The sequence below is a fragment of the Panthera tigris genome, chromosome D4 (assembly GCF_018350195.1).
Source record: "Panthera tigris isolate Pti1 chromosome D4, P.tigris_Pti1_mat1.1, whole genome shotgun sequence".
In the NCBI taxonomy this organism is placed as follows: Eukaryota; Metazoa; Chordata; class Mammalia; order Carnivora; family Felidae; genus Panthera; species Panthera tigris.
In genome coordinates this window covers 22,373,223-22,388,287 of record NC_056672.1, presented here as the reverse complement: position 1 = coordinate 22,388,287, position 15,065 = coordinate 22,373,223, and the positions used below count along the sequence as shown (strand labels likewise).

General features: G+C 39.0%; 1 long non-coding RNA gene across 1 annotated transcript in view; it reads left to right on the top strand.

The window, feature by feature from the left end:
- LOC122232926 overlaps positions 1-15,065 on the top strand; it is a 220,474-nt gene that overhangs the window by 159,648 nt on the left and 45,761 nt on the right. Inside the window, exon 3 of the long non-coding RNA XR_006210305.1 lies at positions 2,479-2,537. This is a non-coding gene — a long non-coding RNA (uncharacterized LOC122232926). The remainder of the gene's footprint in view (positions 1-2,478; positions 2,538-15,065) is intronic.

Below are 15,065 nucleotides of genomic sequence, written 5' to 3'. Positions count from 1 at the left end.
TGCTTCTTTCAAAGGTTTCATTTTCTCCTGCTGTTCACGCTGAATGAGAATTGAGACCAGAATGTTGTAAATGGCTTAGCCACTCTGTGTTTTGAAGTTAAAGGGTACACAGTGTAGCAGCCAGTGGGGTAGAGAGAAAGCAGGGATCCAGGGGTTAGGAGGACACAGGTTCCAAACACTGGCCCTCACTCGGTAGGTATGAACTTGCCCGGTCTTTTTGCTCTGGAAGTGTCTGTTTTCTCGTCAGAGGGTGTTGTTTGTTTTTTGTTTCTTAAGCCAGTAGAGTCTTTTAAAAAAAGAAGAACTCTTAAATACATTTCCCCAAATATTAAAAAAAATATATATAGAATGTGTATGTATGTATATATATATATATGTATATATATATACACACACATTCTCTCTCTCTCTCCCTCTCTCTCTCTCTATATATAGATATCGAGAGATCTATATTGATATATCTATAGATCTATCGATATCTATAGATCTCTCGATATCTATATAGATCGATATGGATATAGATATCGATAGATCTATAGATATCGATAGATCTATAGATATCTATATCCATATCAATATCTATATCAATATCTATATCTATCTATCTATATCTATATCTATATCTATATCTATATCTATATCTATAGATATAGATATAGATATAGAAAACTTTGTAGCCCCAAGATAGAGCAGCTCCTGCCCAGGATGCCATGCCAGCTGACCAAAACTTAGATAACTTTTCTGTCCCTGTAAATGTGCTGATTGACAAGAAATGCAGTATACCAGTGATCCAGTTCCCAAATGCCAAGCCAACTCTGGGCTTTATACTTACTTCCTTGCCCCTTATTCTTTACCGTACAAAAGCATCCTGCCTTCTGCTCCATTTACAATTCTCTGGACCCTTAAGAATGGTGACTGTCCACTTCATGAAGTGCTAGATACAGTTTGTTTATGTCAGCCGAATTGTCTTCTTTAATCATTATAACACACATATAAAACTGTTTCGACTGAAGAGAGCTTAGGATCTTGACTGGCAGACTGACAGACTGGCGCCAGCTCAGTCTTCCCCCTGGCGGCCCATGGAGCACTCTGAGGCACTTCCTTAGCCTGTCCTGCACCAGCCCTGAAGTTTGGGTGACTTTTTAAAAGGTGCCATGCTCCAGTCTGTGCAGCTCGTGCACCAGGTGTTGGCATGGGAAGCCCCTTCTCTCCCCATGGTGCGTGCAAATTGCCTAGGGCCTGCCCACAGACCCCTAGCTCTTGAAAACCATTGAAAACTTCTCCAACATGCTCCTTTCAGAATTTGGTCCTCTGTGTTAAAGACACGGCCTTTCTGGATTGAGGACTGGAGCCTGGAGTGTGGTTAACCCCTGGACTTGTCTGATGAAAACACTTGGACCAGAAACCAAGTGCTTGCCAATCAAGAAGCCTGGCTCAGTGTCGGTGCCACCTCCAGAGACATCCACCCGGCCTCCAAGCCTCAAAGCTGCCCATCCCGGCTCTCTGGCTGCCAAATCTGCTCCCTCGGCAATTCTGGTGCTCAATTTGATTGTTTACCCAAATGGGTTATTTGGGACTGTGAAATACGATTCTTGAAGGCTGGAGTGAAGTGAGTGGCCCTCGGGGACCAGACACCTTGGGTTGTAAATCAATCTTCACCATACGGACACTCCAGTGGTTAGACATTATAAGGTGAGGAGTGGCCCCCTTGTGGGACACCCTGCAGCGATTGCCATGTTAGCCGAGAAGATCGTGTTACTGGAAATGCTCGGATGGAAGATACAGAATCCCCTCTTGGGAATGTGTTTGGACACATGGGAGCATCTGTTAACAGGAAATGAGTATAGCTGGGCACTGGGAATGATATGAGGAGTAGCATTTTTCATGTTTTTGTATGGAAAAGGAACAGATGCTTGCATAAAATATATTTCTTAATAATTCTGTTCAGTACTTAAGAAAACAAACAACCCCAAACCTACCCATCAGAAAATGGTGGATGCTTTGTAACCCTTTGAATCGCCTTTGAGTTCTAACACACCGAATAATTTTCTTCTAAAATTTCATTGTAGAAATTTTTATTTCTGCATAATCAGCTAATTCGTTTTCTGTATGTTTGAGTTATACTTGGGAAGAGTCACCAAGTGACCTAAGTTGATGAATTGATGAGGCCACAGACTGTCCATGATAACATCTGAGAAAAATCCAGATTCCAAGTGTGTCAGTCAAGTGTTGAACTTAAATTTTTCAGTTTGGGAAAATGAAAAAATTGCGGAGATGGATAATGGTGATGGCAGCACAATAATGTGAATGTATTTAATGCCACTGACCTGGATACTTAAAAATGGTTAAGAAAGTAAATGTTATCCTCTATGTATTTTATAATTAGAAAATAAAAAAAAGGAAAAAAACCTCAGGTCTTTGTTTGTAGTTTTAGGCTTTGCATACTGCAAACCAAAGGTAATTTGGTTTTGTTTGTAGATTCATGACCCATGAGGATCTGGCATATTTCATATCTCCCCGGACTCTTCAGCTCACTTGTGAGTATCAAGCTCCCAAATGTTAATTCTCATTCCTCTGTCACATGATTCCTGCTCAGCTGTTTCAAATCCCAGGGAGGAAAATAAAAAGCAGGCAATGCTTCCATTGCAGAAATCCTATAAAAGCTAATGCTGTGAGGGCCCTGCAAAGATTTCAGAATCTGTGTTTACCTTGGCCAAGCATCCCAAATTTGGAATGGTGGGAGCTTCTAACAAATTCTTGCCACTGCCTCTGAGTCCTTCATTTAGTACATGCTCATTGTGTCCTACAGTGTTCAAGGTACCGTGTTCAGTACTTTGAGAAGTATCAGATTGACCTACCCTCAAGATAGAGGCAGTAGAGATAATACTCTGAAATAGACCCCTTTTTCCATTCACTCACCAGTTACTGATCCCCCAACACATGCCAGACACTAGGTGTAATGGGAATTCAGAAACAGCAGAAATACCTTCCAGAGAGGGGCGTCAGGGAACTCTTCATGTAAGAAATGGCATTCTGAAAAGCTAGCTCCTGAAGGATATGTAGCACTTGAAGGGGATTCCACAAAGTGAGAATAGAAAAAGGAAAGATAAGAAAGAGGGAATCAAGGGTATGTATGCGAAAGAATAAGCTAGATTCTGTTGGGTTAGCAAACATTTTCTGTAAAGGGCCAGATAACAAATATTTTGGTTTTGAACACCATATAGTCTATGTTACAGATACTCATAGACAGTACCTAAATGAATGGGTGTTGCTGGGATTCCAATAAAACTTTTTTTTTTTTCTAACAAAAACAGGTGGAAGTTCATTTTGGGCCCCTGCTTTAGTTTGCTTACCCCTAGGCTGGAAAATAGGATGGATGAAGGAATGCAGGGAGGGAGTAGAGGACAGTTGGATCAGGGTGGTACTTGTATGCCAGGCTAGACATTTTTCCAAACTAACAATGAGAGGGTACATGTCTTGGAACAAAGAGAATGTCATGATTAGAGCCTTCTGTAATTAACATCTTTCTCAAATTGCTCTCTGTCTCTTTCAGAAGCACTTCTGGGAACTTTTCCTTTCTAGTATTATCCATTCACTATTATAAATAAATGCTTAGAGCTTTAGAAGCAGCTTGGTACCAAATCTTATAAACCATTTGATCTTACCCACTAAACAAGAAAAAGGAGGGGCGTGCCTGGGTGGCTCAGTCGATTAAGCATCTGACTTCAGCTCAGGTCATGATCTCATGATCTCATGGCTCGTGAGTTCAAGCCCTGCATCGGGCTCTGTGCTGACAGCTCAGAGCCTGGAGCCTGCTTCCGATTCTGTGTCTCACTCTCTCTCTGCCCCTCTCTCACTTGGGCTCTGTTTCTCTCTCTCAAAAACAAACAAACATTAAAAAATAAAAAAAAACAAAAACAAAAGGAGAGCTGGTTATCAATTTTTTTCCAAATTTTCTGTCTTGGGAGGATGTAATAGATGAGAGAAGGTTGTAAGAATTAGCCAAGATCCTTGCCTTGTCATTCCGTGTATTCTACTATAACTTCCCTGTGCGAGTCCCAAGGTTTTGTAATACCTCCATAGCCTTGAAGATTAGAAGAATACTCCCTTTTTGGCCCTTAGACTGCTGCTCTCAGATTGCCATGTTCTGAATTTCCAATTCCATCGTATCTTTCCCTGGCTGCATCCTGCTTGACCTATGCCATCTTTAACACTGTTTCCTCCATCCTTCTGACTAATTCCCTGCTCTGGCTTCTGTGATACCGCTTTCTCTTGGCTTTTCTAACTTACGCGTGTGACTACCCCTTCTCAGCTTCTTTGCCCGACTCATGGACCTCAGTGCCAATAGCAGGGTGAGAGTGCCCACCTGTGTATGTGCAATTGTGCTAGCAGGCTCATTTGGCTAACGATCCTAAAGCCACATCTTTCTTGGCCTCTATCGGTAGAAAAGGTAATAATATTTTAGTTTCTCATCAGTCTTACTCCTGTCTTCTATTTTTTAAAATTTGCTCAGAGAAGAAAGAGTATTTTTATATGACCTCTGTGAGACCCCATCATTATCCAACTTCCTGTCCAGATAGTCCATAGTTACTTGGAACTCAGTATGTCTAAAAAATATGTCTAGACCTGAAGATACCTGTTTTATTTTTTTCCCAAGAAAGATTTTCTCCTCGGATTTTCCATTTTTGAAATTGTACCCATTAGCTTAAACTAGAAACCTGGAGTCATCCCAAGCTCTTCATTTTCCTTAACAACATCTCATTAATGATCAAATCTTATGGCCTTGGTCTCTTCCATATGTCCCATCCTCTATATCCCCCTACTGCCGACATCATCCGGGTTACCAGCCAGAATGATTTCTAGATTACTGAAATGCTTCCCAATGAGTCACCTGGTTTCCTGACTTATCCTTTGAAATCAATGCCAGAATAGTCTTTATAGAAACACAAAACTGATTATGTCACTCTGGTTAAAAAAAATAATAATTCCACATTTTCTCTTTGCCTACAAGGTAAAACCAAAATTCGTAGGATGCAAATAGGACTTTCTGTGATCTGGCCCCACCTATGCTTCCGGCCTCATTTCCTAACACCCCCACTCCAGCACGTACTCTTTCTGCAATTAAATTCTCTTAACCTACCTTACACATTCATGCCTCCGTCTCCTTGCACACAAATATCATTGTCTCTCCTGAAAGTCAGATGAATACTTTATCTGGCTTTTGAAACTCAGCTTAAGTGACACCTCCGTTGCGCCATTCCCTCACATACTTTCCACTAAAATATCACTTCTTCTAATCCACTGTAAATGGCAGAATGGACAGGATTGTAAGGTTTAGATTAGAGTCTATCCTTACACAATTGTGAAATGGTGACTTGTGAGTCATTTCAATTGCTGATCATTGATCTTTCAGTAGATCCTGAGAAAGACTGCTGGTCAAGCAGAGCTAAGCTTATTGGCCTACTAAGTAAGGGAGGAAGGCCAGCGTGACTGACTTTTAGTAACATCTTGCAATGGGGGAGTGAGGGGATGATATTTACAGTGTTTTAGGGCCGGAGCTGTGTGATTTTTAAGATGGAGCTTTCAAGGAAGAATATTGATTGGGATTGGGCAGTGTCTATGATAAAATAACTTTGAGTTGGTAGACATGGTAAGGCAAAAATCTTAAAGCAAGCCCCGATGAACACCTTTAGTCTTAATAAGTAAACTATTTTAATAGGCTCAGTCTAATCTTCCAAGAACAAAGATTTCATGGAACAAAAGTACTTCCTTTTGCTTGGTTTCAGTATTTTTAGCATACAAGCAGGAAAATATTGTCCCAGAATACAGGGTCAGGAAAGTATGTTGGTTTAATTTCTCACCGTCTCATAGGGATGTTGCAAAGGAGTGAATGTTTTTAATGCATGTGAGGTAGAACTTATATAGCAAGTTCTCAATAAAAGAGGTTTATAATTGTGACTCTGTATGTTTTATTAGAACACCTACAATAGTATATTTCAGTGCTTTGTCTTAATGTCTCTCTCCCACTATATCACAAGTGCCCAAGTACCAGCCCTATTTATTCATTTTGTATCTCCAGCTTCTAGCACAGAGCTTTGCCACGTAATGGGCTCTCAATGAATGTTTGTGGAATGAAGGAACAAGAGCACTGCATTAAATAACCTATGTCTGTGGGTTGACACTGAGGAACTTGTTAGTTATATTGGTGACTAGCATGAGAAGGGAAGAGAGGACAAGTATTCCTGGAATGCAGGAGGTGAATGAAGAAATGAGAAATCTAATTTTTCTCTTTCTCTTGCATGCTAAGGAGCAACTCTCTTGGACTGAAGTTCAATACATTTAGCAGATAGCCATCCATCATTCCTTGTTTGCAGACAAGAGCAAGTGATAGCTCCATTAACTCTGCCCACATAACTCGTGGAGCAAAACCTCCAAGCTTGGTTTGGATTGGGACCTGATGCTAGCTGATGTGGAACAGGGCAGAGAGGCTGAGAAAGACAAGCATGGCTGGTGACTATTTCTCATGTTTAATGGGAAAATCGTGAACTCTTGCAACCCTTTGCACTAAGAAGGTAGGGATGACTCAAGAGAAAACCAGGACCGTATAACAGCAAGAACGGAATTGATAACTTCTGTCTCTTAGTAGTGAATGACCCTGTTCACGTTAAATACCAACAACACTCTTGGTTTATACTTCTTTTAGAGCACTGAGTACAATAAAACCATACTTAGTTTTGTAAAGATCTTTTTCACTCGCATGTGACTTCCAGAAGGGAACGGTCAGCAACTTATTCAAGTATTGTATAACTGCCAGGCCCCTTTCACCATGGATCCCAGTAGTGACAGTATCTGGCACATAATAGAAAATGTTTTCAAAATTTATGGCAATGAAATGAATGTACGTAGATGCAACAGCTGAGTCGAACAAGAAATTTCTTTTAAAATAATATTAATTTTTCTTTAATTTGATTATAAAGTTATGTTTCATTAGGAAATATGTAACCAAACAAAATTTATACAGAAGGAAAACAAATCTATTCACTCACTTACACACACATACAATATATATATATAAATACGTATTTACATATATGTGTATGTGTATGTAGACATATAGGTATGTATGTAGACATACATTTATACTTGCTTGTAAGTGTGTATATATACTTATGTATATATATATGCGCATGTACATGAAATTGGATTCAGACTATGGAAATAATTTTGAACCTTATTTTTTCTCTTTATTATTATATAGTGAAGGATTTTCACACGTTTTAAAATATTTTTGAAAACGTTTTTATTAGCTCTATGGTTTTTCATCTCATAATTGCACTATTTATCTAAATTGTTTCCAAGTCTTCCAAATTTGCCAGGAGCAACTTTGTAACGAATATGAATGTATGTCTCTATTTATATCCTTAAAAGAAATTCTAAATTTGTAGTAAAGGATGTTTTGGCTCAAAGGGTAAGAATATTTCTAAGACCCTTCATCCATGTTACCAAGTTGTTCTTCATAAAAATTTTACTGATGTGTGATTTCCTTTACTGATATGTGAAAATGGAGCATGGGTTTTCTTTTTCCTGTACCAGTTCCAATGCTAGGTTTTTTTTTCTTTAATTTTTTAAAATGTTTTTATTTATTTTTGAGACAGAGAGAGACAGAGCATGAGCAGGGGAGGGGCAGAGAGAGAGAGGGAGACACAGAATCTGAAGCAGGCTTCAGTCTCTGAGCTGTCAGCACAGAGCCCGATGCGGGGCTCGAACTCACAGACTGTGAGATCACGACCTGAGCCAAGGTCGGACAGTCAACCAACTGAGCCACCTAGGCGCCCCATCCTATGCTAGGTTTTAACATAAGGGGAAAAATTGGTTTCAATTTTATTTTATTTTTTTTAATTTTTTTAAGTTTATTTATTTTGAGAAAGAGAGAGAGAGAAAGAGAGCACGTGCACACTGGGATGGGCAGAGAGAGAGGGGGAGAAGGAATCCCAAGCAGGCTCTTCACTGACAGATGTGGGTCTCAGACTCACAAACCATGAGATCATGACTTGAGCTGAGATCAAGAGTCGGATGCTTAACTGACTCAGCCATCCAGGCGCCCCTGGTTTCAATTTTAAAGGAAAAAATAGAATTTTATTGTGATTTAATTTGCATCTCTTTCTTCATTCTGAATGACTTATGCATATCTTATTTTACTATAATGTTTACCATTTTCTTACTGACTCTCCCAATAAGAGTTCTTATATATTGAGCATATTGTTCATTTTTTTCCAAGTTGTCATTTACCTTTTATGTTACAGTTGACAAACATTAAAATTCATGTGAAATAAAATATAATATTCTTTTTTTTTTTTTTGCGCTGTGGTTTTTCCCTTTGTTGTTGTTAGGCTTAGAAATTTTACTGTATAGTCAGATAAATATTCACTAAGAAGTCCATGCTTCTTTGGTTTCATGTCTTATATTTAGTTCTTTAATTCACTGGTGCTGTTTGGTGTAACATGTGAGCTAAGGATAGTATATTTTTTATCTCCCAAGTATTTTTGTTATTGTCCCAGTCGAATTTAATACATACTTTTAATAACCATTTTAATTGTCCTAGTCCAATACATAATTTTTCCCTTCCCTACTAATTTATTGTACTAAAATCTAATGTAACTTGAATTTTCCTGTGCCTCATGAGTCTATGGATACTAATTGAGTTATTTTAACAGCAGTTATTTAAATTTCGGTAGGATGTGTTCCCTGTTTGAGCAGGAATTCCAGCTGCTTGTTTGACACCCTCTACCCCAAGACCCATCCCCTCTCAGGTATTTCTGGTAATTCTTAGGGACTGGCTCATTTGTACTCTCTGACAAGTCTGATTGGAGATTTTTGAGACAGTGCTCTTGCCTTGAAATGAAGTATGTATCCTGCCTTTCCTGTCACTCTGTCTAAGTGGATCCTAATAGTTGATGAAGTAATTCTTTCTTCATCTTTGCATTACAGCTAATCAAAGGAGAAAGAATGATAGAATTAAAGTATGCCATTTTGCAACCTATAAGGAAGTGATAGATATAGGCGATATTATTACTGGCTGCTAAGACTATTAGGTAAAAAAACTTATGGAGAATTATTAAGGGTGGCTATGACTGATACCATTTAAACCCATGGGTCAGTCTTAAATGATGGAAAAAGAGAAAGCCAAACACCCATGCCTCCTGGTGGGATTCTGTAACACAACATTGAAGTATTCTTATGAAACATATCCAACTACAATCTGCTTGAGCCCCTAGATTGAATTACTAGTGCTCTGGAAACTCAAGGGATGTGAGAACATGTAAACCAACACTATGACGATGTACTTGGCAAAATTCAGAACGTCAGGAGATATTTGGGACAAACAATCCAGTTTGTTCAGTGATTAAATTGTGAGGAAATTTTGAAAGAGTGGTGAATCTACACTTGAAAGTGACAAAAGAGACATAGTAAATAGCGTGGCCTTGTTTGAATCACATTTGAAATCAAGAAACATTGTGAGACAAAGAGGGAAATTTGAACCCTGATTGAATATTTGATTATCAAGGAATTATTATTAGTTTCAGGCATGATAACAGTTATGTTTTAAGAAAGTATTATTGTCTTTTAGAGAAACACTTGGAAATAATTATGGATGAAGTGATATGCTGCCTGGTATTTTTTCAAAATAATGCAGTGTGGAATGGAAGGAATAAAGATTTAAATGAAATATTGGCTATGGGTTAATAATTGTTGAAGATGGGTGATGGGTCCATGGGGCTTTACTTTACTCCTTTTTTCTGTGTGAAGTTATTTATTAATGAATTTATTTTTATTGTGGCCAAATAACACTAAACTTACCATTTTAACCATTTTAAAGTGCACAGTTCAGTGGCATTAAGTACATTCACCATGTTGTGCAACAAGAACTACTATCTAATTTCAGAACTTCTTCCTCACCCCAAAAGGAATGTGAATGTTTACTTAAGAAAAATATTAATGGGGAGTCTGGGTGGCTCAGTCTGTTGAGCGTCTTACTCTTGATTTCAGCTCAGGTCATGATCCCAGGGTCATGGGATCAAATCCCACATAAGGCTCCGTACTGAGTGTGGAGCCTCTCTCTCCCTCTCTTTGCTCCTCTCCCCTGCTTGCACAGTCTCTCAAATTAAAAAAAAAAAAGAAATTAATAATGAAAGCAGCATCTACTAAGTATATGGATGACTGCTAACTTTATCATTTTGTTCCCTTCATCTTTAAATCAAGGGTCAGATGATATGGGATACAAAAAGTCGTTTTTTGTTTTTTGTTTTAATTTTTTTAACGTTTATTTATTTATTTATTTTTAAACGTTTTATTTATTTTTGAGACAGGGAGAGACACAGCATGAACAGGGGAGGGTCAGAGAGAGGGAGGCACAGAATCTGAAACAGGCTCCAGGCTCTGAGCTGTCAGCACAGAGCCCGACGCGGGGCTCGAACTCACAGACCGCGAGATCATGACCTGAGCCGAAGTCGGCCACTTAACCAACTGAACCACGCAGGCGCCCCACGTTTATTTATTTTTTTGAGACAGAGAGAGACAGAGCATGAACGGGGGAGGGTCAGAGAGAGGGAGACACAGAATCAGAAACAGGCTCCAGGCTCTGAGCTGTCAGCACAGAGCCCGACGCGGGGTTCAAACTCACGGACTGCGTGATCATGACCTGAGCCAAAGTCGGCTGCTTAACTGACTGAGCCACCCAGGCGCCCCTGTTTTTTTTTTTTTTTTTTTTATCAAGATGGATTGTTTTCTGAGGTGAAGCCTAGTTATATTTCTCTCAAATTCCTTTGGTGATAATGTTCTTTGAATTTTCTTTCAAATTCTGGCAATAGTTTATCTACCTTAACATTTTCTTTTTCTTTTCTACATTGATATTTTAGCATTTAAATCAGAGGAAGGTATGTCAGGATCTGCTAGGTAGTATTTTTAAATGGAAGCACAGTCAGAATTTTTTGATTGCCCATTAGGGATTTTTTTCTCTCCTGTATAAGAGTAATACTAAGAAAAAAATACTGACATTTACCACTATGTGAACAAATAACACAATTATTAGGCAAGGAAGTCTGATTCTTTGTTCTAACCAGCACTTCTGAACACTCAATATCCAAACATGAAATACCTGTATCAAAAAAAAAAAAAAATCCACATGTAAGTGAATCCATGCAGTTCAAAACTGTGTTGTTCAAAGGTTAGTTGTATATTTGAAGCCTGAGGCCACTAATTTGATGCACCCCCAGTGATGACCTGTCATCTTTCAGTAGTGTTTTGATTTGGAGGAACAATCACAAATTATGGCCTATCTGACAAATAAATGGAATGATGTAGACAAAACAGTGTTAAAAAAGAAAGGATGCTCTAGGATAAGGTAGTGAGGTTTTACATGTGCTGTATTAACTGACTTGAGACCATATTGCTTCTTAAGATAATTGCTTACAGAACAATGCTTACCTAAAGACAACTGCTGGAATGATTACTTTAAAAACAAAACAAGCATGACTTTCAATTAATCACTTTAGAATCACAACCTATAGCCTTTATTTATCTACTTTTTTTTGGACATGTGTCTACTGTCTGTGTGAAACTGCAAAAAAGCATCATAAAAAATAAAATTAAGGTGTAAAGGCCATGCAGCCATAGAAATCAGCAAGGCAGAGTTGGAAGGGTCTGCCCTCATTTACAGATGAGAGCTGGAGAAGTTCCTTTTTCAGAGTCATACCTTGAGTGAGAAGCAACCATTGCTGAGGCCAAAACTCTGTCTCCTGACTTCTGGTTCAGAGTTCCCTCCACCATAATACTACAGAGACAGATCACCAGGAAAGGTTGTGGGCACTTCTTTCTGAATATCCATCAGGATATACTAACTTACTTTCTGCAGAGGATAATTTAAATGTAATCTCACCTCTAAAGGACATTTAGTTTTTCTAAGCCAGTGATTCTTTCTGAATTTGAATATACTACTCTGAATTTTATGCAAAGCATTTGTTTTATTTTATTTTTTAATTTTATTTTTTCTTAGAGAGCACATGCGTGTGCACACGTGCGCACAAGAACAGGGGAGGGGCAGAGGGAGAGAGAGAATCTTAAGCAAGCTCCACGAGCTTGACACAGGGCTCCATCTCATGACTGTGAGATCATGACCTGAGCCAAAATCAAGAATCAGATGCTTAATCTACTGAGCCACCCAGGCAGCCCTGAAAGCATGTTTTAACCCTTGACTGCATTTAGTATGTCATGGGAAGTAGGTTTTAAAAATTCCTTTGAATGAAGAAAAGAAGGAACTAATTTTATTATTTTAATTCAATTGGTACAATTTCATTTGGTAATGGAAATACTAGAAAATTCTGTGTGTGTGCATGTGTGTGTGTGGAGAGAGAGAGAGAGAGAGGAAGAAGAAGGAGGGAGGAGGAGGAGAAGGAGGAGGAGGAGGAAAGAAGGGAGGGAGGGTTTCTTGGGCATGTGGAAGGTCTGTGAGGCTCACAGTGCTTAACCAAGGATGTAGGAGACCTGGGTGCTAGATCTGTGATCACCACTATTGAGCCATGTGACTGGGAAACACATCTAACCTATTGGGATTCTTTAGTTTCTTAAAGGGAGGGTTTTTGGAAAGATGGTCTTGAAGTTCCCTTTTAGTTGGGTAATTCCTTGACTCCAGGAAAGAATGTTGGAACTAAAACAGCTACAGTATTGTGAGTTGACAGCAAAAGGCTGGCTTTTGGCTTAGTGCAATATCATGTTGGAAGAGGCATCTCTGTGAACATGAACTCCAAGCATAGGTGTCTAAAAACTGAGAAAGTGAAGTTGACAGGACATCCACTCTATGTCATTAACTTTATCAAATACAGTATCAATGAAATCCTTGACCTGAGAGTGTATTTCAATATGCAAGTGATTCTGAATAATTATGTATAATTATTATATTGTTAACATGTATAATCATACAGAGAGAAGGGGGGCAGAGAGAAAAGTTGGAGAGCTTTAAGGTTTAAATTTCTTAGTATCACACAGCTAGAAGAGGTTGGTTTTTTGTTACAAATCTGGCCTGTTCAAATGTGCCACCTGGGACATTTCCATCAACTTTTTCTTTGTTCATCACTAGACAAAAGGAACTCAACTGTTCAAAGTGTAGTGAGTTTTCAGGAAGATTATTCATTTACAGCGGGACAAGGTGAAAAATGAACACCAGAGTTTCTCAAATGAGAAGTCTAGGAAGGATAATTTAACTTCTCAGAAATTTTTCAAAAACCCCTAAATTTGGACCAGGAAGTCATTCGTATCGCTCACCTGTGGGACTGGTCATTCCTCAGATGAAACAGCAGCAGCATCACCTAACAGCCTGTGCTCAGGGGTGCAGGCGGCTGCTCTGAGGACCGATCGGGGCCCTTGTCGGGATCGTTGTACTCACCCTGTTTCTTTCCACTGAGAAGGAATCATTGTCTTTAAATGATACTTCTTGCCGTGTCCTTTGTGGTATGGTTTTATTTTAACTTAGGCTTCAGCTTGAAATTCAGCGGCTGATAGGGTGTGAAATGGAATCTAGCATGCTGTGCAACATGTACAAGCTGAGTGGTGCCAGGGACCCTGGGGGACAGGTTGGAACCTTCATTAGTCCAGAATTTTTAACCACAATGAACTGGAAATTACTGATGGTTCATACACAATAGCCAAGCCGTCATGAGCAATTAAGGAGCACTGGTGTAATTGACCTGATTTGAGGATGCAGGGCAGCTGAGCACTTCTCCCTGGGGCCAGCTCTCCCACGTGAGCAGAGCAGATGGCCATCTGAGGGATTACAATAACAAGGGCAGCTGAATAGTCAAGTGACCAGTCAGGGTAACCAAGGGGACAGGGCAGTTAGATCTCTTCTGGATGGATGGGCAGCTCATGCCTAACTGGGCTGCACCATATGTCCCTGTCTGTGGCACTCTCCCCCCTCCCAAAAGTTTCTTCTAATGTAAAGTATGAGGGCAAGGGATGTGTCACTTCAACAGATTCCTGTGTGTTGGCACTGTGATGAATGCTGGTAATACAGAGATGAATAAGGCACTAGGAATGGACTCAAGTAACTTATGATTTAAAGGGGGTTGAGCAGACATGAATATAGGTGAGCATAATACCAGTAATACTTTCTGATGCTGCCACAGCACATACCATATGATGAATGCAAAGAAAAGGAGACATCATTTCTTACTAGAGAAGACACGGAGAAGAGGTGACTGTTTCCTCTGTGTATTCGCTAAAAAATGACTCAGTAGCTCAGCACATTTCAAAAATACCACATAAAGATTTATAATACACATTAGCATATGTGATATATTCTAAATAGGAAATGCATGAATATGATTCAAATTTTGAAATACCCCACCTATATCCTCAGAACTCTGCTTCTTCAATGGCCGCAACCACTTTTACTGGCTCTGGTAGACCCTTCCAGTGATATTCTATGCCTATGTACATATGGGCGCACATATCTACGTTCCTTTTTTTCTTTACTCAGAACCTTGATTTTTCTTTCAATTAAAATGTATCCTAAGAATCTCTCCTTATCAGTCCATTTTGAGCTAACTTTAAATGATATTCCATTTTATGAGAGGATTTCCATATTATTTATTTAGTTTGCTCTCTTAGTGAACATTCTGTTGCAAACAATACTTCAGTGAATCATCTTGCACATGATTAATTGCACTATGTACACATTCATTAGGGGCAGTTTCTGGGAGTACCATTTCTAGGGAAATGGGTGTGTTAATTTTTAATTTCAAGAGAGATGGCCAAGTTGTTTTTATTGAAATTATTCACACCCACCAACAATTCATGGGCCAACCCACTTACTACTTTTTCAATAATTCAGTGTGTTAACAAAGGCTTTTTTTTTTCACTTTGATCAATATGATAAGTAAAAATGGCATTTTGTAATTAGTTTTTTTTCTTATGAGTGATATAAAGGAGAAGAACTTTTCCTCTACTTTCTTTAGTTTAGTTTCTAGGTCCTACAAACTAAACTTAAAAAAGACAGATTAACAGGGGAAAGG